Consider the following 25,576-nt stretch of genomic DNA (forward strand, 5'->3'; position numbering starts at 1 on the left):
AAGTTGAAGTTTGGGTTGTGCGGGGAGGCGGCAAGCAGTCACGTTTTTTTTTTTTTTTTTTTAAGATTTTTTTACCAGAACTGATTCCTAATTCATAATTTATATATCATACAGCCTAAGTTCGGATCAAGTAATCCTTTCTTGTGCCTGAACTGAATTCCGACCAATCCGCTACAGTGGGTACGTGCTTGAGGAGACAAGAAGACAGATTCGAACGTTAGTGCAAATTTACAAACTTAGTTCAATCTTTTTTTTTTTTTTTCATTTTACTTACATCTACGATCTTGTATCGTAGTTATTTTTTTTTTCTTTAGCTGATAATGGATTGGTTACGGTAATCCAGTATATGCAGTGCATTTGGCTCTCCACACAGAACCATAGGTAATCCCCCCTCGTGGGTATATGCGCCGTTCACCAAGGAAGAAGAAGACGAAGAGGAAGAAGAAGAATGCGTCAGCGGCGGTGCATGTTGGTGTTCCTGCTTTTCCGCTTCGTCTGATGAGCGCCACGGCTACGAAGAAGCTGGGGAACCAGCACATTCAAGTTTTTGTACGGTGGCGGCCCCCGAACCCACTGGAGAAGAAGTGCGGCTACACAAGTGCAGTCGAGGTGGTCGCGGACAAGAGAGAGATCCTTGTAAATGACCGCGTCATTCCGGAGCGTTCTCTCCGCAAGTCATTCACTTTTGACAAGGTGTTTGGACCCGAAGCAAAGCAGATCGACGTGCACCGGGCGGTCATGGGGCCCACCATAGCCCAGGTCATGATGGGCTACAACTGTACTGCGTTCGCGTATGGCCAAATGTGGTCTGGCTACACCTTCATAAAGAGTCAACGATCAAATGCGCATCTGGGCTGGGCTAATGACCAGCTTGCCGGGATTATTCCCCGCGCTATGCATCAGGTCTTCGAAGAGCTCCAATCACCAGACCTCGAGTCCACTATCGAGGTCTCCTTCCTCCAGTTATACAATGGGGATCTGTTGAGTGCACACGAGGACACGTCGATACTTAAGGTTTACGAGGACTCTACTAGAAAGGGATCCGTGATAATCCAAGCCCTTGAAGAAATCACTCTGCGCAACCGTGAAGAGGTCTTCATTCTCGAGAAGGGTGCAGCTAAGCGCCAGACTGCGGCCACACTGCTCAACGCAACTTCGTCACGCAGTCACGCTGTCTGCGCAGTCATTGTCCGCATCCGCGAAATGACTGATGATGGCGATGAGTTGGTCAAAACTGGACAACTCAACCTTGCGAGCAGCGAGAACATAGGCTGCCTTGGCGGTGTTGACCGAGGAGCCCTGAAGCAGGCAACGGCGACCAATCTCTTCTTACTTTCGGCCGTGTCATAACTTTGGTGGACAATGCAGTATGTGTGCTTTACGGGGAAAGCAATATGACGCGGCTGCTGCAGGGCTCCTTGGGCAGCCGCTCCATGACTTCCATCACTGTGACCATCTCACCCGACATGCCCAACCTTGAGAAGACCTCGAGCACCTTTACTATACGCCCACCGGGCCAAGAGCATAAACAATCGGCCAGAGGTAAACCAAAATATGACCAAAAAGGCTCTTATTAAGAAGTACAGAGAGTATATAGAAAGGATGCGGATGGGCCTCGCAGCAACCATGCAGTGACAAGAATGGGATCTTTGTAGACCAGGAAAACTAGGTACAGGAACATGGAATGCAGATGGAACGGCCAGTCACAGGAGATTCTGGAGAAGGAAGCCCAGACTGGGTCTCCAACAGAAAAGCTATCGGCAGTTAATCAGCTGCAAAAAAAAAGGCAGTTTTAGTCACATCTGAACGGTTCCTAGCAACTGCTGCTGCACTTCGGCAAAAGAAGATGAGCTAGGATGCCACTGATCAGGTGCCGTCTAAGACATGTCGATTGAGAGAGACGGCAGGCTGGCCTTGTTCGCGTCCGGAAGCTGCACTGACTACAGCTGCTGAGGAGCTTGTGTGAGTTGCTAAGTCTACAATGATCGACATTGACCTGCTGTATCATAAGCTTCAGTGAACATCTGTCATCGATCACACCAATAAGGAAAGACAGTCTGAATTGTGGAGACTTCAAAGGACCGCTTCAGCCAGGTTGAGAGTCACTAATCTGTAATTATGGCACTGTATAATTGTTTCGATTGGATCCGCGTATATGTGCCTGTGCTGCCTATTTTTTCTTGTATAGAATATATGATGTACCCACTCTGCTCTGTGACGCCCAAACCGAGCTCTGAGGGTACTTCAAATAAACTGCATTGAATAGGTCGCCACTCGGCGTCATTTCTTAGAGGCGTTGGAAGATCATTTGCCACCATCTGCAGCAGATTCGAGGAACTGCTGTTGTGGCATATACATTTCAAAAGCCAAGGGATTTGCTGATGAAGGTGCTGCAGCCAACATGTGCACCCATTGCTACAGCCTGGACTGTGGACAATACCGTGCAACATGTTTAGGACGCTATCATGCGCTCTGATGACCCCCTGTTTCTTTTTGGTCTTTTTCTTTTCTCGACAACCTTAAACAGCTGCGTGCTGCGAGTCGGGTGGCAAGAGGTGTCGGGCAGGAATATAGGCCGCTATCTCATTTGTGGCCGTTGCGTGCAACTCCAAGCTTTTGTCTTTTTAATGTCCTTGCTCAGGTTACCTAATTCGTTTAGCAAGGTGATTATTTATCGTATAGATCAACATAACCCTGTGATTCCCAGCATTGCATGAAATGTGGATAATCTTCGTTTCTGCTCCTATAACTGTCTGCATTGCCAGTACGCTTGAAGTAATGGTCTTTTTCAGCATACTTATCAACGCAACGACAAAGTGTCAGCTGTCAGAGATGCAGGAGGCCCGTGAAATGATAAGCTGGTTTAAAAGCTGCCCCTAACCGCAAACCAGCCTGCCGTAATGTTGCATATACAGATTATAAAGCAGTTTTGAATTCACTGAATGCGCCTGCGTATTTTCACATGATTTTGTCGCCCTTGGATATTCAAAAATTTATAAAACAAATTAACGACGATTACTGTACTTCTTAATACGAAATTTGAGCGCAGCTGATGAGCTGTTTCAGCTTTCAGATAAAATTCGAGCAACACATGTATGTGCAATTACAGACAAACGGTTACGAGGGACAAAGGCGATGGTGATGCCGACGGCAATGAAGACGCGAAACCCAGAAACGGGTGCCAAAGAGCTTAATGCTTAAACGATGCCAGCGTTCTTCTTCTTGTTGTACTTGTTATTCTCCTTGTTCTTCTTCTTGTTCTTCTCCTGCTCTTTTTGTACTTCGCGGCTTTTCAGGGTCATTCATGACTGCGGCCACGGACTACGCGACGGGCTGAAACCTGGCGTTGTACAATCCACAAACACACCGTTTTTCAGCGAAGGATCTCGTAAATCCGTCCCGCAGTTGTTTGGAAAATGGCCCGTGTGTGGTGGGGGTAACACCGGTAAGCCGTAGTATATCGGCGCGGCTATTGTATATAAAATGAACGCCTAGGAGAAATTGAATCTGGTGTGTATGATGGTAGGTTACCACTATCCATTGACAAACAACTCACCATCGCCGAAACGGAGCTTTTATGGTCTAGTACACCAGCCGGAAGGACGAAAATCAAAAGCTCACACCACCGTCCACATCCATAGTTGGCGATCGCAGAGTCCATAATTTTTACATCATCATCATCATCATCATCATCGTCAGATTTATTCTCTTATCACCCCCAAATTTACAAGTAATGAATACCTAGTTTGCTCCCGTCCTAGCGCTAAGAGAGAGAAAAAATGCCAACGATCGAAGTTTATGTAGGAACAAAATTTGCGGCGTAACTGTTTCAGCGTCCCTTTAAAGCAGAAAACATCCATCAGTTGATTGTGCGAAACCCTCTTCGCTCGGGTTCTTTCGCCGAATCTAACATCATGGGTTCTCTGAGTATATTCGCGTTGTGTTGACGGCAGACCTAGAGTCGGGAAGGTACCATACGAATGTGAAAAAAAAGAAAACCTTTTATGGAGCTATCTCGCCCCAGCATAGAAAGGAACACTTTGGCTGCGGCGATAGCGAGTCGTGCTCGATGGTGCCTGCTGCTCTCGGTTGCGGTCAATTTAAAGCTGGCAAGAAAAGCTGTCCGATAAGGAGCGAAAGGCAACTATAACAATCTAGAGCAAGTGGCAGAAGCCACGCGTTGCTCCGATCATACGAGATAAACCCGGGCGCACGCACCCCAGACGGCCACTGACGTCCGACGGACAACCGAACTCGGCCGCAATTCGGCGGCCGATTTCGGACGTCCGCCGGAATTCCGGCGTACGTACGAAAGCGGATTGTTGAATCCGTTCGCCCAGCGGACAGCCGCCGTACGTCCGCCACTGGATTTTCTTTTACACAGCTATAATATAGTTTGTAGTCGTCGTGCTCGTCTGAACTGCGTATAAATCAGTAATGCCGTCAAGTGTGCATTGTATGATGCCAGAGCGAATCAATGCGATAGAAAGCGTTTCCATTAAACAGTTTTTTTATTTTCCGCATGTTTCATCGTTGAATTCTTCCATCAAAAATTTTTGATTAAAAGTTAAATGACCATTAAACATTTTTCTATCATGATGCTTCGGTGAAATTTTAATCAGTGGCTGAATAGACGCAGCAAGCAGCAAGCTCAAAAAGAACGAAACCGAACCTATCCTCAAAAAAATCTGAAATGAGCCAATCCAATCCACCTGACAAGTAGAAGTTTAGTCATGGAAGATGGCTTCACGTTTCCGTGTTCCGCGTTTTCTGCGCAGTTACAAATACCTACAGCTGTAATGCACTGCTAGCATTGTTTTTGCTGTGGCTTGGTGTGGCTGGCACACTTTGTTCACCCGCCGATTCCAAAGTAAGTATTTCACCGAACTTTTGTTTCTTTAGTGGAACTTTTCGATGCACCGATGGTGCTGAGCTTTTGGGTAAGGAAACAGCTCTGTACAGCAGCCGAACGGTCGAGTGTTTTAGGCGAGACTGACAGGATGGCTCCGCGCCGATTAACTAAAGTGCAGCCTCAAATCTGAGGGCCATCTTTCTCGGCATTACTGGACGCTGCGCCAGTAAGCCGCGCAACTTCTCTGTCTCTGATAAAGGAGTGCCTGCCCGAGCTTTAAAGGAGTTAATTTGTTAACCATGCGCAACGTGCTGAGTTGTAAAAACTATACGAGAAAACTTTTGCACTCCTCGAGCCTATCGTGCGACATGCCTACACTTGTGAAAACGTCGCGAGTGTTGTTTTTTTTTTTTAATTGGACACCCGCTGATCTTTCTCTCTTGAGCTTTACGGCAACTACAGTTTCTAGAAGGAACGGCTGTAGCTACTAAATAACTAAAGGTTTAGTACTCTCCTTCAGCTTTGACAAACCAGGACAGCACCTTGCGCATGGTTGTTATGCATGTGGGACCGAACCGCGCAGAACAACCGGACAAGAAGATGAGAGAAAAAAAAAAGTCAGCACTTGTCTCTTTCTTGACCCGTTGTTCTGCGCTGTTCTGGCACGAATTTGACATACCGCCGCCGCGATAGACTTGGGCTGTGAGCTTTGGTGCCTGCAACGCCTTCTTTTATGCAAAACAGGCATACTGGGAGGTCATGCGAGCCGCGGGCTCAAAAAAAAAAAAACGAGCTGAGCAAAAGTGAGATGAAAACAAAATTGTTGTTGCTTTGTCCTTACAGATATTCAAAGGCTCCTCAGAACTTCACTGCATTACTGACAGCGAGATAATGCCAAAGCTACACTAGAGCCATGCAGCACCTTATAGTGCATGATACTGAGCTTATGTCTCGCACTGAAAGCTCTTACCATGTTCTTAGATTATCATATTAAAGTAGCTTTAAACCCATGCTTGTTAATACAGTGATAGCCATAAATTGAATCTAGGGCATCATGCTCACATACAAGGCTTCTGATAACCGCTGGTAACATGATGTGGGCTATAGCAGAAACCTGTACCTGGTCATCTTACAAGCATTTGTGCAATTGATGCTTTTAATGTGTTGTAAAAGTTTTTGTGTTCTGTTTCTGTATGGGAATGCTTTCCTTATTGAAGGCTAACATTTGGCTTGCTACAGCAAAACCTGTACCTAGTCATCCTAAAAACAGCACCGCAGTTGGTGCTTTTAGTGTGTTGTAAAAGTATTTGTGTTCTGCTTCTGTATGGCAATGCTTTTCTGGTTGAAGACTAGCATGAGGCTTCCAAAAAAATTTCAGATGCCATTTGCTGTAGCCGATTTTGTAGGCCAACAGGAAGCAGCACTTTGAGCATGGAAAACTGTCATCCACGGGGAAAAAACAGCAACATCCCTTTGCATTTTCATTTCTTTGGTATGGCTAAAAGTGAGTATTGTATCATTATCTATATTATTAATATTGAATCATGATTGTCAGTGTTGAAGTTGTTTGAGCGTGATGATTTTAAACACACAGGACATCCCTTCGACATTAAGGTTTTAGCTTGTTTACATGTAGGATGTAGAACTGGTTGCAACAAACTTTATGCAGCAAATTCTTTTTACATTGTCCACCATGTTACTTTTTGTCATTGTCCATTGAAGTAAATAACCAGTATTTTACGTTTACACAGTCGTCCACTCTTAGCTTGAATGAGAATGTGTGGCATGCAGTTTGCAAAATAGCAATGCATCCGTCACAGCCATGCATCAAGGCTAAGTGGCTTGCGCGTAGAGGGACCAGCCGCTCCAGCTTCACGTCATCTGCCTCTTTGCTCCGGTGTGCAGACGTGCATTGAGGCAAAGTGGTTTATGTGTAGGGAAACCAGGAGCTTCTTTGTCACATCTGGCTGTTTGTTACGGTGTGCAGATGCGCATCGAGGCAAAATGGCTGATGTGTAGAGCGACCAGGAGCTGCTGCTTAACGTCCTTCGCCTCTTTACTACAGTGCACAGCCGTGCATTGATGCTAAGTGGCTTGTGCATGGAGGGCCCAGGAGCTGCAGCTTCACGTCTGCCTCTTCGCTCAGGTACGCAGGTGCGTATTGAAGCAAAATGGCTTATGCATAGAGGGACCAGGAGCTGCTGTGTGGCGTAGTCTGTATATTTGCTATCGTGCGTATCGAAGTACAATGGGGGGGCTCATGTATAAAGGTACCATGAGCTGCTGCGTCATGTCGTCTGCCTCTTTACTATGGTGCGCAGGCATGCATCAAGGCAAAGTGGCTTATGCGTAGAAGGACCAGGAGCTGTTGCTTCACATCTGCTATGATGCGCAGCTGCGTATTGTGGGTGGTGGTGGAAAACATTTCCATCAGATACAAATACAGGAGGTTACTCACTAGCTTACCCTGAGGGGGCCTGTCCTGAAAAAAACAAGGGGTCCCTAGTTTGGGACCCCAGTGGTGGTAGAGGGACTAGAGGCTGGTACTTCACGCTGTCTGCCTCTTCGCTACGGTGTGCGGCTGCGATGGATGCAGTGGCATCTCAAAAAGTGCATGCCACGCACTCGCATTTTCAGCCTGAGTGGACGACTGTGTACCTGCTATAGCTTTGTTATTCATGGAATAAACCTAGGCCAAGTTGGAAAAATTATAGCTCACCTCATATGTGGTCAGCAAAGAAAAGCCACTCCAGAAAATCGGATGCATTTACTGTCATAGGATTCTTATTCATATACATGCTACTGACAAGTCAGATTCTTCACCCTCAGAAATGCCAGAAAAACAACCAAGGGTGCTTCTGTAATAGTCTAGCTTGCTCTTTCTCTGCAGAGTTGAGTCAGATGTGTGTTCCATTGCTGTGGGTGGGACAGGTGTGAATCTTTGATTTTAAGCTTGCAACAAGTATGTTATTGTAGTTTAAAGGCAAAATGGTACTAATAATCGTAGCCCCCCGTGGCCTTTATCCTCTTTTAATGGTGTTGCTAGACACTGAATTATTAGTTTACTCTGCACTGTTTCTGTCTAGTTAATGTGCGGAGATGTACATATATTTATATGACTTGGAGTTGTCGACTTTGCACTTAGAAACAATGTAGCGTTATCTGATGTGTTGCTTTCATTTCTTTAATGATTTCTGTAAGGGATAGGTGGGTATGCTAGGCACCATTATTAGTCTGCTCTTTTTGGGTCACCTGTTCAATGCCCAGCTGCGGCCGTCTCCCACTTGCCCTCGGACAGGAGGCGGAGAGACGCGCACAGAGAGGCAGCTACAGCAGCTACAGTGCTTAACGGAAACGTAGGCAGAGAGGGAAAGAAGTCCCCTCTTCCGAGGACTTTGCTGTCGCACTCGAAGACGTGGGGACAGGCAATTTGTTCTCGTTGCTGTGTCATGTAGGGGGCTCATTTTTATTTAAGGAGCTTTACGAACAGTATACAACTAAGGGGTCCTTAGTACGCTGACTGGACCCATCACCCGGAGGCAGCACAGCTTTGAAACGAGCACCTCTTTTGGAAGAACTGCTTATCGTTCGAAGAAAAAACACTGTCAGGTTGAAGGGTGTAAGGCCCTCTTCCTTGTTGGGGAGCCCATAAAAGTGACAATTATTCAGTGCAGGCGCGCTGAGTGGGGTCTCGTTGAGGATTCCAACCCTGGATGTCAACAATGGTGGGAGATGGCGGCGTTGAAAAACGGCAAGTGTGTAACAGTTGCGGTATGATGTGGAGCGGGAGGATGTGGGTTGGCTCTTCTGATGTGGTCCGCAATGGTGCTGACTCGGACGCCAATAATTGCAGTAATTGCCCTGTAAAAGGAGCCGCCAAGGGTGCAAGCTTTGGGCACGCACGTGGGACACCGTTTTGATGGGTTCTAATTTTTTTTTCTTTTTTTATTTCCTAGGGGAGAGAGTTTGGCATGTGACCTAGTGAGCCAATCATTTCGAGGTCCATTCTCTAAATTCCGTTTGTTGTGAAACGAATGTGTTGTCCCTTTTGCATTGCTTGTATTAGGGAGAGGGTGAAGAACCTTATGAAAGTGGAAAGACATGCCAAAATGTTTGTTAGCCAGTCATGTGGGAGTTCGTTGTCATTGGGGATGAGAAATGTGGGCGGAGTCCCGAAGTTAATGAAACGGCTCCGCGGCCTGGAGAACTCGTTCTGAGCTAGATTTTGATCTCTTTCCTCTTCGGCATAGATCATGGTCTTTGTTTCACCTGTTGTAAATACGTACATTCATGTATAAAGTTTTCAGTTCATCTTCCTCTCCGTGTGCAAGTTGTGGCCAGATGCAGTAAATTCACTATTTTCTTTTCTATATAACATCCCTTTCTGAAGATGGTGAGCTCTTTTGTCCAATCCTGTAAGAAAGCAGCAAAGTGCTCCCAAATCTTCCACAAAACTGTGTGATATCTTTAATGCTAATTGTGGCTTGGTGTCACTCAAAACATGTAGTTGAGGTAGATTTCTTCCCCCCCCCTCTTGTTCGTTCAAATGAGGACCAGCGGACACTAACTCTTGCTTTTGTAATGCCCTAGGCCCCGCCTTAATGCAGTACTCCAATGTCAATACCATTTTTATAGCTATGGCTGTCCAACAGCACTAATGTCTTTTATACACTTCTTTTACTATTCTCTTACCCAAGTGGTGGCTTATACTGCGGGGGCAAACGTCTCTGGACAGTATGTCAGGAGATTTTGGACTAGAATCGTGATGTAAACGAATTGTGACCTTATTTCTCTTGCACACATGAAAGAACTAACGTTCAACTTTCACATCGACAAGCATGGTCCGAGTTTCCTGGTCGATGTGAAAGTTATGTGCATTGATTGCAGTTTGTGTAGTCCACACACTTTTGTCCCCGATATTACATAGGGGCAAATTAGGCGCCTTTACAGGGGCAGTTTCTTTGGCGCCCACTACCTTCCCCATAAAAAAGCTACAGTGTTTCTTGTGAACAGCTGGCTGCATTTATAAAGACCATTATTTTTTTTTTTGCAATTTGTTGTGCGTAGTTGTGAAATCCATGACATACATGCACAGCTGGTTGCCAGAATTATGGAACCATATTTCAGTAACTAACATCCATGCTGCATGCTGCCGGTAATACATCAGGAGCTTGTGGTTGTCAGCTTTTAGTGTTTTGTGTAACTATAAGCCTTGCTATTGTAATGTCACATATAGCGCTGTGGGTAAACAAATAACTTTACTTTTAACTCTTGTAGAAGCATGAACTTTGCGCAGTCACTGCGGCGGGCTATGCTTCCACATTGGGCTGTAGCCACATGTCAAATGTCTATCTTTATTCTGCTGCAGCAGCTTGCAAGTTATCAGATAAGTTACTTCGTCGCAGCTGCTCTAAGGAGATGCTTTCTAGACGCTTGCAGCCTAGATGTTGATGTCGATATACCCCTGACACGCCCAGGGAATGTCTTCGGTAGAGGGTACATGGAAGCCAGCGAAATGTGCAGTTTACAGAACAAAAAGGTAACAATTTTAAATGATGTTATTATTGATCACTTCTTTTCAGAGCAGGAACAATGACTTTTGAAATCTGCCTGTTAAACCGCTCAAAATGCAGGTTTCTGCCGCCAATGCGTACCTGTGTAATACTGCAATGCTCTGGCTGTGCTTTATGTTCATATACAGCATCCTTTATGCTTAGTTTCTCTGCATGTGCACTCCATGTCTTGGGCATTGCTGAGGGCGCATAGCAGCAAGCATAACATGCCATGTTTGGTCAGAGTGGCATGTTCAAAGAGACGACATAAAAACATTAAAATACTGAATGCCAGGTTCTGGTCAAACTACGTTTGTATATTTTGTTATTCTGCATGGGTTTTGCTGCAGTTATATGGCCTTTCTATATAGTATGTGACAGTTCTGAATGGAGATGCATGCGTACAGTGCCATCTGGAAAAAGCAATTGAGAGAAACTGGCAGTTGCCCTTGGAGATGTGTAATCAAAGTTCAGCACAGATAACTTCAATTTCATTTTCCCTTCTATTGCAGGAGGAGCCCAACCTGCTCTTTCCATCTTAGGCCTGAAAGACCAGCAACAGCTGATCGAGCAAATGCACAGGATAGTAACTGCTCCTGGAATCCCGGCCTGCGGAGGCCGCCCACAGAGAACTCGATCATCTCTCGCTAATTCCGAAATATTAGGTTTCAATAAATACCTTTTCCTCCACCACCTCCCCAAGGGAAGAGCTGTCACGGCCAAGAATAATTAAAAAAATTATTCAAGTAGATTCTTAATACTCCAGTTGGCCTGCATTTTACCATACCATTCCTTAACATCGATATTTTTTTAGTGTAGACTATTTATGCATGCAGTTTTTGCAATAAAGCAAAAAAAAATGCTTTTACAACCTCGCATGCTGGTATGCCTATGCACTTCGCATGTTTTCAGGAATGGTGCATTTGTGTAAAGGTTGGTTTGGTTGGTTTGTGGGGTTTAACGTCCCAAAGCGACTCAGGCTATGAGAGACGCCGTAGTGGAGGACTCCGGAAATTTCGACCACCTGGGGTTCTTTAACGTGCACTGACATCGCACAGCACACGGGCGCCTTGCTTTTCGCCTCCATCGAAAAGCGGCCGCCGAGGCCGGGATTCGATCCCGCGTCCTTGGGCACAGTAGTCGAGCGCCGTAACCACTGCGCCACCCCGGCGGGGCATTTGTGTAAAGCTCAGCTAGCATATGTGCCTCTTTAATGGAAGTTTTAATTGCACACTGCTGTTCAATGCTGCGTGTGTGAAAGTAAAGCAGATAACAGGAAACTTGAACCTGTTGCATATTGTTTGCTTTACTCTCACGACAAAGGCATTGAGCACTAGTATGTGACTGAAATTTCCATGGCACATGCTTGCTGAGCTTTACACGAATGTTATTGGCAAGTTTTTACACCAATAGCGGGCCCTGCAAGCAAGTTCCGGGAAACGTCCGAATGTCCGTCTCCGACTGTCCGTCGGACGTCCGTGGGACGCGATCCGGATCCACGAACGATAGTCCGACGGACGTCCACTGTACGTATATCGAACATAACCGGACTTCCGTCGGTCGACCGTCGGACGTCTATGGCCGGCTGGGACGTTTCAAAAGAAGTGATAAGGCCGCATCTTGGCGTCGTTGAGCGCTAACAGCCTAAGATGAACGAAACTTCGAGGCAATATTCAATCGCAAAGATTGAAGAGAGGCTTGTGTAAAAACCGCGAAGGCCGGTTCAAACTGAAAACGATGAAGTTGAAATTTGGAAAGTGTGGGGTGGCGGCAGGCAGTCACTTTTTTTCTAACAATTTTTCACCAAAAAAATTGTTTCAGCAGAACTGGGGCGGTGAAGAAGCCGACGGGAGCGGACGCACTTCGATTGGGCTCGGCTAACAAGAAAGGAAATTGTCTGGAAAATCTAAGAAATCCTGGAAAGTTTGTTTCGAGGACCTTCCTGAAGTCGTTCGGAATTCACCGAGGCCTTTCTCAAACCCGTGAGTGTTTTATTGGACATCAAAATGGGCTTTTGAAGCTCCTCGGCGGCGGCCATGCTAGGCGATGCGAGGCCTAGTAATGCCGATCCAGAGCGCATGGATGCCTTAGACCAAGGCGAAGCGGGATCTAGTGGTCTGTGTTCAACAACCGCTAACCCAGCTCACTCTGCTAAACACCAGGGAATGGAATTAGACGTCCAAATCCAAACTTCTAATGACATGGAAGAGGGTCATGCCTGGACGCCGGATGACCTTTACTCCAACTGGCACGTAAACATATGCAAGAAGAATCGTCAAAGGTTAGCAAGAGGCGAACAAGTCGTGATCGCAGGAAAGATCTATGCTCCCCCGACACACTTGCTGCAGACCGTCGTGAAACCGAAGAAAACGATAGCATCGCCAGTACAGCCGGCTATGGATCAAACAACGTCTCAGAAGAGGAGGAAATTACCACCCCTTCCTAAAACTCACTATAAGGTGATAATAAGACCCAAGAAGGGCATGGAAGTCAGAAAATTCGTTCCTACCCAGTTCTCAAGAGCCATCGTGGCTGCCTGCAACAACCCGGAATTGTGCGACTTCTCCAAATTTATTGTGAGACCCCGCACAGGATCGAACATCATCATAGTCAGCACTCCTTACGACGAGACTGCGGACGCCATACGGCACATCAAGAGTCTGACCTTGGAAAACAAGGCTTACGAAGTCAACATCTACCTGGCGGCGCCTGAGGACGTCATCAGAGGAGTTATTCATGGAGTGGATCCAAACACACCATCAGAGGAGCTTCTATCAAACATCCGACTAGGCACACAAGGGGTCGAGCTCGTTCAAGCACGAATGTTGGGAAAGTCTCGCACGGCAGTGCTAACATTCATAGGCCCCATTCTCCCCCGCTACGTCATCTATTACGGGGGAGAGACGGCATGTTACCCATATCGACCAACCCAACAGATCTGCCAAGACTGTCTCAAGGCAGGCCACAGAGCGGATGTCTGCCCAACACCCAACGCCAACGTATGTCGGAACTGCGGCCTTCATGAACCAGAGGAAAACCACACCTGTGAAGCCAAGTGCGTGGCCTGCCAGGGAAACCACCCAACAGGAGACAAGGCCTGCAAGCAGCGCCTCAGGGCACATATCGGACGTTACAACAACAAAGCTAAACAAAGCAATAACAATCAGCAACAGAAGCCCCCCAAGCAGCACGTCAGCCAGAGAGATCAGCAGATCAAGCCGATGGAGCGCCGCTGGTTTTCATCGGAGGAGGAGGAACAGCAGCTGGCAGAGAAACAGAGACCCCAATCCCGATCGAGATCCAAGGGACGGGACTTGACAGCCTACTATTCCCAACAGAAGACACAACAGATCAGGCCCAACCAGCAGGGACCACCAGAAGCGATAGGGGCGACGCCAGACAAGCTAGAGCACGACAGCAAAAGGGTAAGCTGGGCTCAGGTTGCCTCTCCCACTGCTCTAAATGGGTATGGTCCATGCCAGGATTGCACTAGGCTCGAGGAGCAAAATAGACAACTGGAAATAAAACTATCAGAACAACAGAAACGCCTTAATAAGGTGGAACAACAACTACAACAACTGCTACAAATGGGTCAGAAGCAAACTGCCCCCAACCCTCATCAATAGTATCGATAGCCACAACCGGTACAAAATGCTGTAAACACCTCCGCATCTCAACCTCAACAGGCGAGTGTACTCCAAACGCAACGGCAGAAAACGCTTACGCAAGCTCTCGGACTTCACACTCAAGAAAACGCACCAAGCATTCTTACTCAAATGCAACAAATGATTATTCAAATGCAGCAGACCATGACACAACTAACCAAACAACTCCAAGACCAACAAATTGCCACGCAAACTCAATTTGCGGCAGTTCAAGAAGAATTCAATTCGAAAATCCAAATAATAACTCAGGGGGTGCGAAAACGCACGGGAATCCCCGATGACCCTCGACTAAAAACCCACCGAAGGTCCGCTGGCATGACAGATCTCAGCGACTGCGAGTCAGTGGCGAGTAACGCTGATGGCTGCCTCCCCTAACCGGCAACCAAACCACCTAGAGCTCTGGCAGTGGAACTGTCGCTCCTTCAAGAAGAAACGCAGCTCCCTGCAGATGTTTATTCAAAATCAACCGATACCTCCGGACGTCATCTGTCTCCAAGAAACAGGATGCACAACATACCTCAAAGGATACCTCACATACACCCATGACACGGCACCTAAAATAGCTACACTAGTGGCTCCCACACTAACAGTCATACCGCACGACCTTCCCTTCAGTGAAATTAATCAAGTTCTCATCGAGATCATCTCTCAAAAAAGAAGAAAGAAGAGTGTGTTTGTTCTAAACCTTTACAGTCCTCCAAGCAACACGCACGAAGATTTCAAGCCACTTTTACTGGAATGCACACGCATAGCGGGAACGAACCCCCTTATTATTATGGGGGACCTAAACGCTGTACATACGGCATGGGGCTACCACAAGGACACCCCGAAGGGAACCAAGTTGTTGGAAGCGGCTGAGCAGCTGGACCTCTGTCTTATGACGGACACCATGTCCCCCACTAGAATAGGAAACAGTGTAAGCAGAGACACCTGCCCAGACCTAGCTTTCACCAAAAACTTAAGACATTGCACCTGGACCAATCTAGAAGAAACACTTGGCAGCGATCACAAAATCCTTAGCTTATCCCTAATGACAACCCGTATGAAAAGGAACATTGGCTCTACTAAAATAACAGACTGGGATAAGTTCAGACAAATTAGACGGCCACACGACGGCATCACAACAATTGAAGATTGGGTTCAAAGCCTGAAGGATGCTCATGCAAAAACGACCAAGACTATCAACACAACGACAAAAACCCCAGAAGTAGACAGACATCTCCTACATTTATGGGAAGCCCGAAAAAGTCTATTAAAACGGTGGAAATTGCAAAAATTAAATAGAAAACTTAAAATGAAGATAGCACAGGTTACGGCTGAAGCACAAGAGTATGCTATAAAGCTCGCCAAGCAAAACTGGGCAGATTTCTGCAATTCACTGAAAGGTACCCTAAGCACGGCTAAAGCATGGTCAATATTAAGAAGCATGATAGACACATCAAAAACCAAAACGGCCACAAGAAGAACCCTCCACACCATAGCCCATAAATACCCGGGCACAGATGCAGAGTTGATCACCGCCATGCACAAGAAATACATAGGAGACCCTACTCCGGCTTGCCAAACTTCATATGCGGGTCAACCAAACCCCTCCCTTGACTCCCCCATAACACTGGCGGAGGTCTACTCAGCCGCCCGTACATTTACAAGAAACACTGCCCCTGGAGGAGACAAAGTCACCTAGGCTATGATTAGGAACTTAAGCACCGAACATCTGCAAGACCTAACGAAGTACATCAACAAAGGACTGTGGGAGAAGGGACAGGTCCCATCAGCTTGGAGACACGCGGATATCATCACCATACCAAAGGCTGGAAAGCCACCGGCTGTGGAGAGTCTCCGTCCTATCTCCCTCACTTCTTGCCTGGGAAAACTCTATGAAAAAGTAGTCCACCTAAGGCTCCAAAATTACATCGACGAAAACAACATCTTTCCTTCCTGCATGCTGGGCTTCCGCAAGGGACTCTGCACGCAAGATGCTTTCCTCCGGATTAGGGAAGAGGTAATCAACACCATACCCCGAAAAGGCGAAAATTTCATTCTGGCACTAGATCTCAAAGGAGCATTCGACAACATTGGCCACCAAACCATAATGCAAGAATTAAACAATATCAACTGCGGAGAGAAAATTTTTAAATACGTGAAGGCTTTCCTCTCAGATCGCACAGCCACCATAGGAATTAGAGAGATCCGATCACCAAAAGTACCCATGCCGAACAAAGGTACACCGCAGGGTTCAATAATCTCTCCAATGCTATTTAACATAGCAATGATAAATTTAGCAAAAAAAACTGTTGACCCGCACTGATATTGGCTTCACTTTATACGCGGACGACATCACCATCTGGGCTACTCAGGGATCCTTGGCGCAAAAAGAAGCTCTGCAAGCCGCTATAGACCTAGTCGAGGAATTTGCCGGGGAGAGTGGTCTTCAATGCTCCCCAGAAAAATCCGAACTTATCAGGCTACACAGAAGAAATTACAAGTCCCCAGGAGAAATTCAGCTCTCTCTAGGAGATCAGATAATTCAAGAGAAGGACAAGATCAGAGCTTTGGGGCTGTGGTTGCAAAGCAATTTGAGAGTGGATTATACAATCAAAACACTCAAAACCACAGTCAACCAAATTTCCAGAATGATTAGAAGGGTGACCTGCCACCGGAAAGGTATGTGGGAGGAGGACACCCTACGCCTTGTACAGGCCCTAGTCGTTAGCAGAATTACCTACGGGCTCCCATATCACGAAATTAGATTCACTGATAAAAGGGCCATTGACACTATCATAAGAGGAGCCTATAAAACGGCCCTAAACCTCCCGCCAACAACATCAACGGAACGTCTTTGGGCGCTCGGAGTGCACAACAACTACGAGGAGCTCAAGGAGGCGGTTCTAGAGAGTCAGAAACAACGCCTAACAACAACGCAGGCGGGTAGGGAAATCCTGTCAAAACTAGGGCTATGGCAGGCACTAAGAACTTCTGAGATCAAATCACAAATTCCGACATCCACAAGAAACAACATCTATGTGAACCCGATACCCAGGCACATGCACCATGAGTTACAGAAGGGTCGAAGGAAAGCCAGAGTCAAATCATTGGAAAAACAATTGTCTAAAGACGCGGAAGTTGTCTACGTGGACATAGGGGCTTACGGCGAACCTGGCAAGTTCACAATAGCTGCAGTTGACCACAAGAAGAGGCCAATTATTCAGGCTTCGATCTATGCTAAGGATCCTGCGGAAGCGGAATCACTGGCAATAGCCATCACCATAAAAACACAAGACAACCAAAATAAGTCATCACACGTAGTGATGGACTCCCAACCAGCCTGCAGGGACTACCTGGCCGGAAAACCTCACAAAAGAGCGTGTGCAATATTACGTTCCATCTCCCAGACGCACACAATTACATGGGCACCTGGACACGAAGGCCTAGAAGGAAATGAGGTAGCGAATGATCTAGCCCGAGCTCTTACAAACCGGGCGGATCCCCATCCCTACCTCACCCCTCTCCTAGGACCCTACGGCGACAGGCTGGAACACCTACGGTTAGAAAGAAGAATTTTCTCACCACCACACAAACACCTTCCTTCCTCGGACGCTATAGACTGGAGAAAAATACAAACAAACACATTCCCTAATCTTCATATTTTAAATAAGATAAGCCCAACAAAATACACGAGTTACTGTCCTTGGTGCGGTGCAAGCCCCACACTCTTTCACATCTCTTGGGAATGCGAGGACAAACCTGACCCAACGTTAATAGTGCCATGCCCGACACACGAGCAGTGGGAGGCGGCCCTGACCAGCGACAACCTGGACCAGCAAGCCTGGATTATCCAGCTAGTCCGCAAGTCAGCTGCTGCCAGCGGAGCCCTGGACTAGGGGCACCGACCACCCAGCTCCTGCGAATATTTACTGATTATATGCTCATTAAAAGTTTTCTTTCTCTCTCACCAGAACTGATTCCTAATTTATAATTTATATATAATACAGCCTAAGTTCGGATCAAGTAATCATTTCTTGTGTCTGAACTAAATCCCGACCAATCCGCTACTGTGGGTACGTGCTTGAGGAGACAAGAAGACAAATTCGAACGTTAGTGCTAATTTACACTTAGTGCAATTTTTTTTCTTTTTATTTATTTCTATGATCTTGAATCGCAGTTCTTTTTTTTTGTTTAGCTGGTAATTGATTGTTTACAGTAATCCCCTACATGCAGTACATTTAGCTCTCCAATGGCCAATCCCCCCTCGTGGGTATATGTGCCATTTATAAAGGAAGAAGAAAAAAAAGAAGACAAATTCGTCAGCGGCGGTGTATGTTGGTGTTGCTGTGTATCCGCCTCGTCTGATGAGCGCCATGGCTACGAAGAAGCTGGGGAACCAGCGCATTCAAGCTTTTGTACGGTGGCGGCCCCCGAACACACTGGAGAAGAGCGGCTGCACAACTGCGGTCTAGGTGGTCGCGGAAAAGAAAGAGATCCTCGTAAATGACCGTGTCATTACGGAGCGTTCTCTCCGCAAGTCATTCACTTTTGACAAGGTGTTTGGACTCAAAGCAAACCAGATCGACGTGTACCGGCCGGTCATAGGCCCACCATAGCCCAGATCATGATGGCTACAGCTGCACTGTGTTAGTGTATGGCCAAATGCGCACCGGCTACACTGTCGCCGAGGAGGATGAACAATCAAACGTGCATCTGTGGTAGGCTAATGGCCAGCTGGCCGAGACCATTCCCGCCCCTCTGCATCAGCTCTTCGAAAAGCTCCAATCAGAAGACATCGAGGCCACTATCGAGGTTTCCTTCCTCGAGGTGTACAGCGAGGAGGTTTTTGATCTGCTGAGTGCACACGAGGACACGCCGATGCTCAAGATTTACGAGGACTCTACTAGAAAAACACGATCTGTCGGGCTAGTTGGTAACGATCCATATGTATCAGCAGCGCGAACACAATCAGAGGAAAAGAAGAATAAGAAGGACAGAGCGCTGAACTTGCAACTTTATTAGAGGAAACTGAAACCCGCACTTATATGCACACCGAGAAAACACCCACCAGGGGGAATTATCACGGCGACGTGACCGTCAGGGCGCACGAGTGAACTGATAAAAAAAAAAAAAAAAAAAAAAAAAACACGTGTCCGGGACATCAAAAGATTACACGAGGAGCATCAAACCTTTTCGTGAAATGACGCACTACGGGCATGTGTAAACAAGAATGGAAAAACAGGGTTGGGGGCGGGCAATGACGGAAGGTAACAATGGAAAAAACAGAGAAGAGGGGCGCGTTTTATTAAAAACATGGGAAGGCGAAAAGCGGTAACAAAGGTTAGCAATACGAAGGAGGGCGCCAACAATTAACACGGCTAAAGGAAAAAAAGTGAGGGGTGTGCTTCTAAAATCTAGGTAAGATCAAATGCCGCCAGAGAGAAAGGTGAATTCTTTTTCAGATAGCGAGATAGATGGGGTGCTTACGCAGCCTTCCTTAAGACCTGAGATGTAGGCGGCTTCAACAATTTCGCGCGTCAGTTGATTCTTATGTTTCTTCAGGATGGTTGTCTTCTTGAAACTGGGGGTGCATTTCTTTTTGCTGTCACACCCCCGACAGTGGGCGGGTAAGTTTTTTGTAAAAAACACCGCAGAAGTAATCGGGTTCCTGCATGAGAACAGCACAAAGACGTTCAATGGCTTCTCCATTGATATTAAAGACCTGTTTTATTCCATCCCGCAGGCTGACCTCATAGAATGTGTTCGTGATGCCATAGATAGACACGGTGTGGTGGCCTTCCAAAATGAGTGTGGTGCAACTGTGGACGGCTTCATTGAAGTATTGTGCACTTACCTAAAATCGACAGTTACTGAGTGGGACGGCTGCAGATTTATTCAGAAACAAGGCATATGTATAGGTTCATGCATAGCCCCCATTTTGAGTGACCTTTTCTTGGTCATGCATGACAGATCCTTGAAGGACCAGCTCGAGTCTTCAAGCGTTCTCAAAATTTTCCGCTATGTTGACGACTTCCTGGTTCTCTTAGATTGCATCCCTGAAGCATTTCAAACAAAAGCAGATGAAGTTCTCCAAGTTGTTTCGAGGACTATGTCCCCTCTTGAAGTTACGCATGAATTCCCAGAACACAACGCCATCAGGTTTTTGGAGTTAAAAGTTTTTTTCGGACAGAACCACGTGTGCTGGTCATTTGAACCAAGAGCCAAAAAACCCATTCTGCCCTACGACTCAGCACATTCAAAACTGGTCAAAAGAAACATAGTAAAGTCAACCTTTAAAAACGCACTCACAAAATCCTGCGAACACAAGCTGCAGGCTAGTTTTTCCAACCAAGTGTTGAGGCTGACGCAATCAGGTTACCCGCAATCTCTCCTTGCATCTGTAGCAGAAATAATCCTGAAAGGTATGAAGCACGAATGTGACGTTCCAAATGAGGCCCGACCGCGGAACAAAAGGGTTGCTGTTGTGCCGTACCTGCATCAAATATCACACAATCTGAAAAAAATTGGTAAAAAATCAGGCGTCGAAGTAGTCTTTTCAGCCCCACTGCGCCTCTCAAGCCTGTGTAACAAAGTCAATAATAAGAAAAAGATTAGTGGCTGTACAACCAGGCATCGCGACCCTCTCGCGGCCTGCGAGGAAGGCGTCGTTTATTCAATTCCTTTAACATGCGGTAAGGCTTACATAGGCCAAACAGGGAGATGTTTAAATGAGAGATTAATGGAGCATAAGAACGATTTATCCGGGGCCCTTTTAAAAAACTTACCCGCCCACTGTCGGGGGTGTGACAGCAAAAAGAAATGCACCCCCAGTTTCAAGAAGACAACCATCCTGAAGAAACATAAGAATCAACTGACGCGCGAAATTGTTGAAGCCGCCTACATCTCAGGTCTTAAGGAAGGCTGCGTAAGCACCCCATCTATCTCGCTATCTGAAAAAGAATTCACCTTTCTCTCTGGCGGCATTTGATCTTACCTAGATTTTAGAAGCACACCCCTCACTTTTTTTTCCTTTAGCCGTGTTAATTGTTGGCGCCCTCCTTCGTATTGCTAACCTTTGTTACCGCTTTTCGCCTTCCCATGTTTTTAATAAAACGCGCCCCTCTTCTCTGTTTTTTCCATTGTTACCTTCCGTCATTGCCCGCCCCCAACCCTGTTTTTCCATTCTTGTTTACACATGCCCGTAGTGCGTCATTTCACGAAAAGGTTTGATGCTCCTCGTGTAATCTTTTGATGTCCCGGACACGTGTGTTTTTTTTTTTTTTTTATCAGTTCACTCGTGCGCCCTGACGGTCACGTCGCCGTGATAATTCCCCCTGGTGGGTGTTTTCTCGGTGTGCATATAAGTGCGGGTTTCAGTTTCCTCTAATAAAGTTGCAAGTTCAGCGCTCTGTCCTTCTTATTCTTCTTTTCCTCTGATTGTGTTCGCGCTGCTGATACATATGGATCTACTAGAAAGGGATCCATGATAATACAAGGCCTTGAAGAGATCACTGTGCGCAACCGTCAAGAGGTCTTCACTCTTGAAAAGGCTGCAGCTAAGTGCCAAGCTGCGGCCACACTGCTCAACGCAACCTCGTCACGCAGTCACGCCCTCTTTGCAGTCACTGTCCGCATCCGTGAAATGACTGATGATGGCGATGAGCTGGTGAAAACTGGACACTTCGACCTGGTTGACCTTGTGGGCATCGAAAACATAGGCTGCTTTGGCGCTATTGGCCGAGGAGCCCGTGAAGCAGGCAACGGCGACCAATCTCTTCTTACTTTGGGCCGTGTCATAACTGCTTTGGTGGACAATGCAGCATGTGTGCCTTACAGGAAAACCAAAGTGACGCAGCTGCTGTAGGGCTCCTTGGGCAGCCGCACCATGACTTCCATCGCTGCGACCATCTCACCCGACATGTCGAACCTTGAGGAGACCTCGAGCACCTTTACTACGCCCTCCGGGCCAAGAGCATACCCAGGCCAGAGGTAAACCAAAAGATCACCAAAAAGGCTCTTATTATGTGGTACAGAGAGGATGCGAAGTGACCTCGCAGCAACCATGCAGTGACAAGAATAGGATCTTTGTAGACCAGGAGAACTATACAGGAACATGGAATGCTGATCGAGCGGCCAGTCACAGGAGATTCTGGAGAAGGAAGCCCGGACTTAGTCTACGACAGAAAAGCTGTAAGCAGTTATTCGGCTGTGCTATTTAAGAAAAAAGCAGGCAGTTTCAGAACTTACTGAACGCCTACTAGAAACTGCTGCCACACTCCGGAACACGAAGATGAGCTTGGATGCAACTGAGCAGGTGCTGTCTACGGCATGTCATATTGTGAGAGACAGCAGGCTGCCCTTGTTCGCGTCCGGAAGCTGCATTCACTGCATCTGCTGAGGAGCTTGTGAGTTGCTAAGACTACAATGGGCGAAATTGACCTGCCCTATCATAAACTTCAGCAAACATCTGTCATCGATCAGACCAACAAGGAAGACGGTCTGGATTCGTGGAGAGCTCAGAGGACTGCTTCAGCCAGGTTGAAACTAACTTACTAATCAGTAATTATTGCACTGTATAATGGTTTTGATCGAATCCAAGTACGTGTGTTGGTGCTGCCTATCTTTTTTCTTGTAATGTATTTAATATATGATGTACCAACCCTGCTCTGTAACGCCCGACCAGGGCCCTGAGGGTACTTGAAATAAACTGCACTGAACAGGTCACCACTCGGCATCATTCTTTAGAGGCGTTGGATGATCATTTGCTACCCTCTGCAGCCGATTCCAGGAACTGCTGTTGGGGAATACACTTCTAAATCCAATGGACTTGCTAATGACGCTGATGCAGCCAACATATCCACCCACTTATGTAGTCCACAGTTCAGGCTCCGCAGTTTGGACTGTGGAGAACACCGTGCAACATGTTTGTTGTCGTAGGCAGTAGCCAGTTGCAGTAGCTAGTCTTGGATAGCCTGAGGGCGCTGCTGTGTGCTCGCGGAAGCTAGCAGGAGCTTCGGCGCGGCTCGTGCTGCGCAGTTATGCTTACGCCGGGCTGGAATAAAGACTGTATTTGTTAGCAGCTCTCGGGCTTAGTTGGCTGCAGCTCAACAAGGTGTCAGAAGCAACGCGACTCCCACAGTGAGCCATCCCGGTGCCCCTTCCTGTCGCACGGCCACCCCTTCGACGTCGGCAAACATCAAAGCAGCGTCTACAGCCTGGGCTACACGGCCGGCGCATGGAAACCTTCTTCATTCAGCCGCCCGAGGCCTTCTGCTTCACGACTCCTGTCGAGTGGCCGAAATGGAGGAAGCCGTTCGAGCGTTTTTACACGGCTTCTGGTGTCTGCGGCAAGTCAGCGCCACACCAGGTAGACACGCTCCTTTACTTGATGGGCGACCAAGCCGAGGACGTTTTCGGAATATTCAAACTCTCCGAAGAGAACGCCAAGAATGTAATGGTTGTCCTGAAGCAGTTCGACAAGTACTTCATTCCGCGGCGAAACGTGATCTTTGAACGGGCACGCTTCAACACGAGGGTCCAGCATGACGGCGAATCCGTGGAAGAATTCTTGACTGCGCTTTACACGCTTTCCAACCATTGCGAGTATGGCACCCTTCGAGAGGAACTGGTTCGAGACAGGCTGGTCGCCGAAATTCAGGATAATAAATTGTCTGCGACACTGCAACTTGACGCTGATCTATACCCTTCAAAAGGCGCTCGAGTCAATCAGGCAGGTCGAAAGCATACGTCAACAGCAAGCGGAGCTTCATCCAGAAACGTTGACCGCCAATAAAGTTGCAACAGGCAGGCAGCAAGTCAAGCATCCTACAAACGCTACTCATGTCAACGATGGCCGATCGCAGTCTGAACCAAGGACATATCTACGTGCACCTGACGACGTTCCGACAACGTGTCGTAGGTGTGGAAAAGACCGACACCCGCGTTCACTATGCCCAGCGAGGTCTCATGTGTGCAAGTGCTGCCACAAGAAGGGTCATTACGCATCTGTCGGCATGTCACGTAGGGTTGGCATCGTTGAAGCATCAAGACCCGACAGCGAACAGGCATTTCTTGGTACGGTCTCGTCCTTCGATACATCGACATGGGAGACGACTGTCCTCGTACAAGGCCAACCTGTCAAATTCAAGATCGACACAGGTGCCAAAGAGTCTGTCCTCCTTCCCGCGACACTGAGCATGATTCGACATCAGCTTCCGTTGTCGTGTGCTCCGCGTCAGCTTTACGGTCCTGATGGGAGACTTCTCGCAGCCAAAGGCGTAGCACGTCTTCTACTCTCCTACCGTTGACGTAAAACGCTGGTGGACGTCTGCGCCCTGGAAGATGTCCACACTCCCCTACTCCGCAAGCACGCATTCAAAGACTTGCAGATGCTAACGTTCGTCAGCACCATCTTAAAGAAGGTGAGCTAAAGAGACGAATTTCCTTCTTTGCTTCAAGGACTCGGCAAGCTACAGAGATAGCACCGCATTTGCTTGCGCGAAGGAGCGAAGGCATTTGCTTTGAGCTCCCCTCGGCGCATACCAGTTCCGCTCTACGAGAAAACAAGGCTTGAACTGCAGCGAATGAAATAAAAATGGCGTCATTTCACCTGTGGATGAACCGACTGAATGGTGTGCACCTATGGTGGTGGTCCAAAAACCAACCGGTGATGCTAGAATCTGTGTAGACTTCAGTGCACTCAACCGTCACGTCCTAAGAGAGTGGCATCCAATCCCGTCCGTCGAGCATACACTCGGGCTACTTCACGGAGCAAAGGTTTGATCAAAGCTCGATGCCAATTCAGGGTTCTGGCAGATACCGCTCAGTGAAGACAGCAAGAAGTTTACTACCTTCATCAAGCCATTTGGGAGGTTTTCCTTGAACAGGCTACCGTTTGGCATCGCGTCCGCTCCCGAGCACTTCCAGAAACCGATGTCAAATATATTGGAAGGAGTCAACAGAGTGGTATGCATATGGACGACATTCTTATCTGGGGCTCAGATGAAACACAGCATGACGAAACACTTCGCACCGTTTTCCAACGACTAAAAGAGGCAGGTGTCACGTTAAACAAGAACAAGTTCCTGTTTAACCTCGACCAGCTCACCATCCTAGGTCACAAACTTGGCCAGCACGGAATCAGACCCGACGAGAAAAAGGCTGAAGCCATATTAAAAATGAACAGTCCAACTAAAGAAGCGAGTTGCAAAGGATGCAGGGAATTCCTATATATCTTGTCCGATTTTTTCCCAACCTTGCGAACTTGCTCCAGCCGCTTACTTGCTTGCTGTCAAAAAAGCAAGACTTTGTTTGGGACCTGCCTCAACAGCAAGCGTTCAACAAATGGAAACAATTACTTTCATCTCGCCCAGTGCTAAGGGTGTACGATCCTGCTTATGAGACAGTGGTTAGGGCAAATGCTTCTTCATTTGTACTGGGAGCAGTGATTCCACAGAAACAGACCAGTGGCAAGTTTTCAGTCAGCGCCTATGCCTCCTGGCGTCTATCTGACAGTGAGAAAC

The 25,576-nt window shown here is 47.2% G+C and overlaps 1 long non-coding RNA gene and 2 pseudogenes across 1 annotated transcript; all 3 read left to right on the forward strand.

The window, feature by feature from the left end:
* Window positions 1–498: 498 nt before the first annotated feature.
* LOC146201888 (kinesin-like protein KLP2 pseudogene) lies at window positions 499–2,116 on the forward strand (annotated as a pseudogene).
* A 2,666-nt stretch (window positions 2,117–4,782) lies between these two features.
* On the forward strand, window positions 4,783–11,270 carry LOC146201889 (uncharacterized). Its single transcript, XR_014701829.1, has 3 exons — window positions 4,783–4,870; window positions 6,231–6,356; window positions 10,917–11,270. It is a non-coding gene; the product is annotated as an uncharacterized LOC146201889 (long non-coding RNA).
* Window positions 11,271–18,418: 7,148 nt separating this feature from the next.
* LOC146201890 (kinesin-like protein KLP2 pseudogene) lies at window positions 18,419–22,633 on the forward strand (annotated as a pseudogene).
* Window positions 22,634–25,576: the final 2,943 nt, after the last annotated feature.

Source organism: Amblyomma maculatum, chromosome 1 (genome assembly GCF_055883805.1).
Source record: "Amblyomma maculatum isolate TAMU_Amacu chromosome 1, ASM5588380v1, whole genome shotgun sequence".
Taxonomy (NCBI): domain Eukaryota; kingdom Metazoa; phylum Arthropoda; class Arachnida; order Ixodida; family Ixodidae; genus Amblyomma; species Amblyomma maculatum.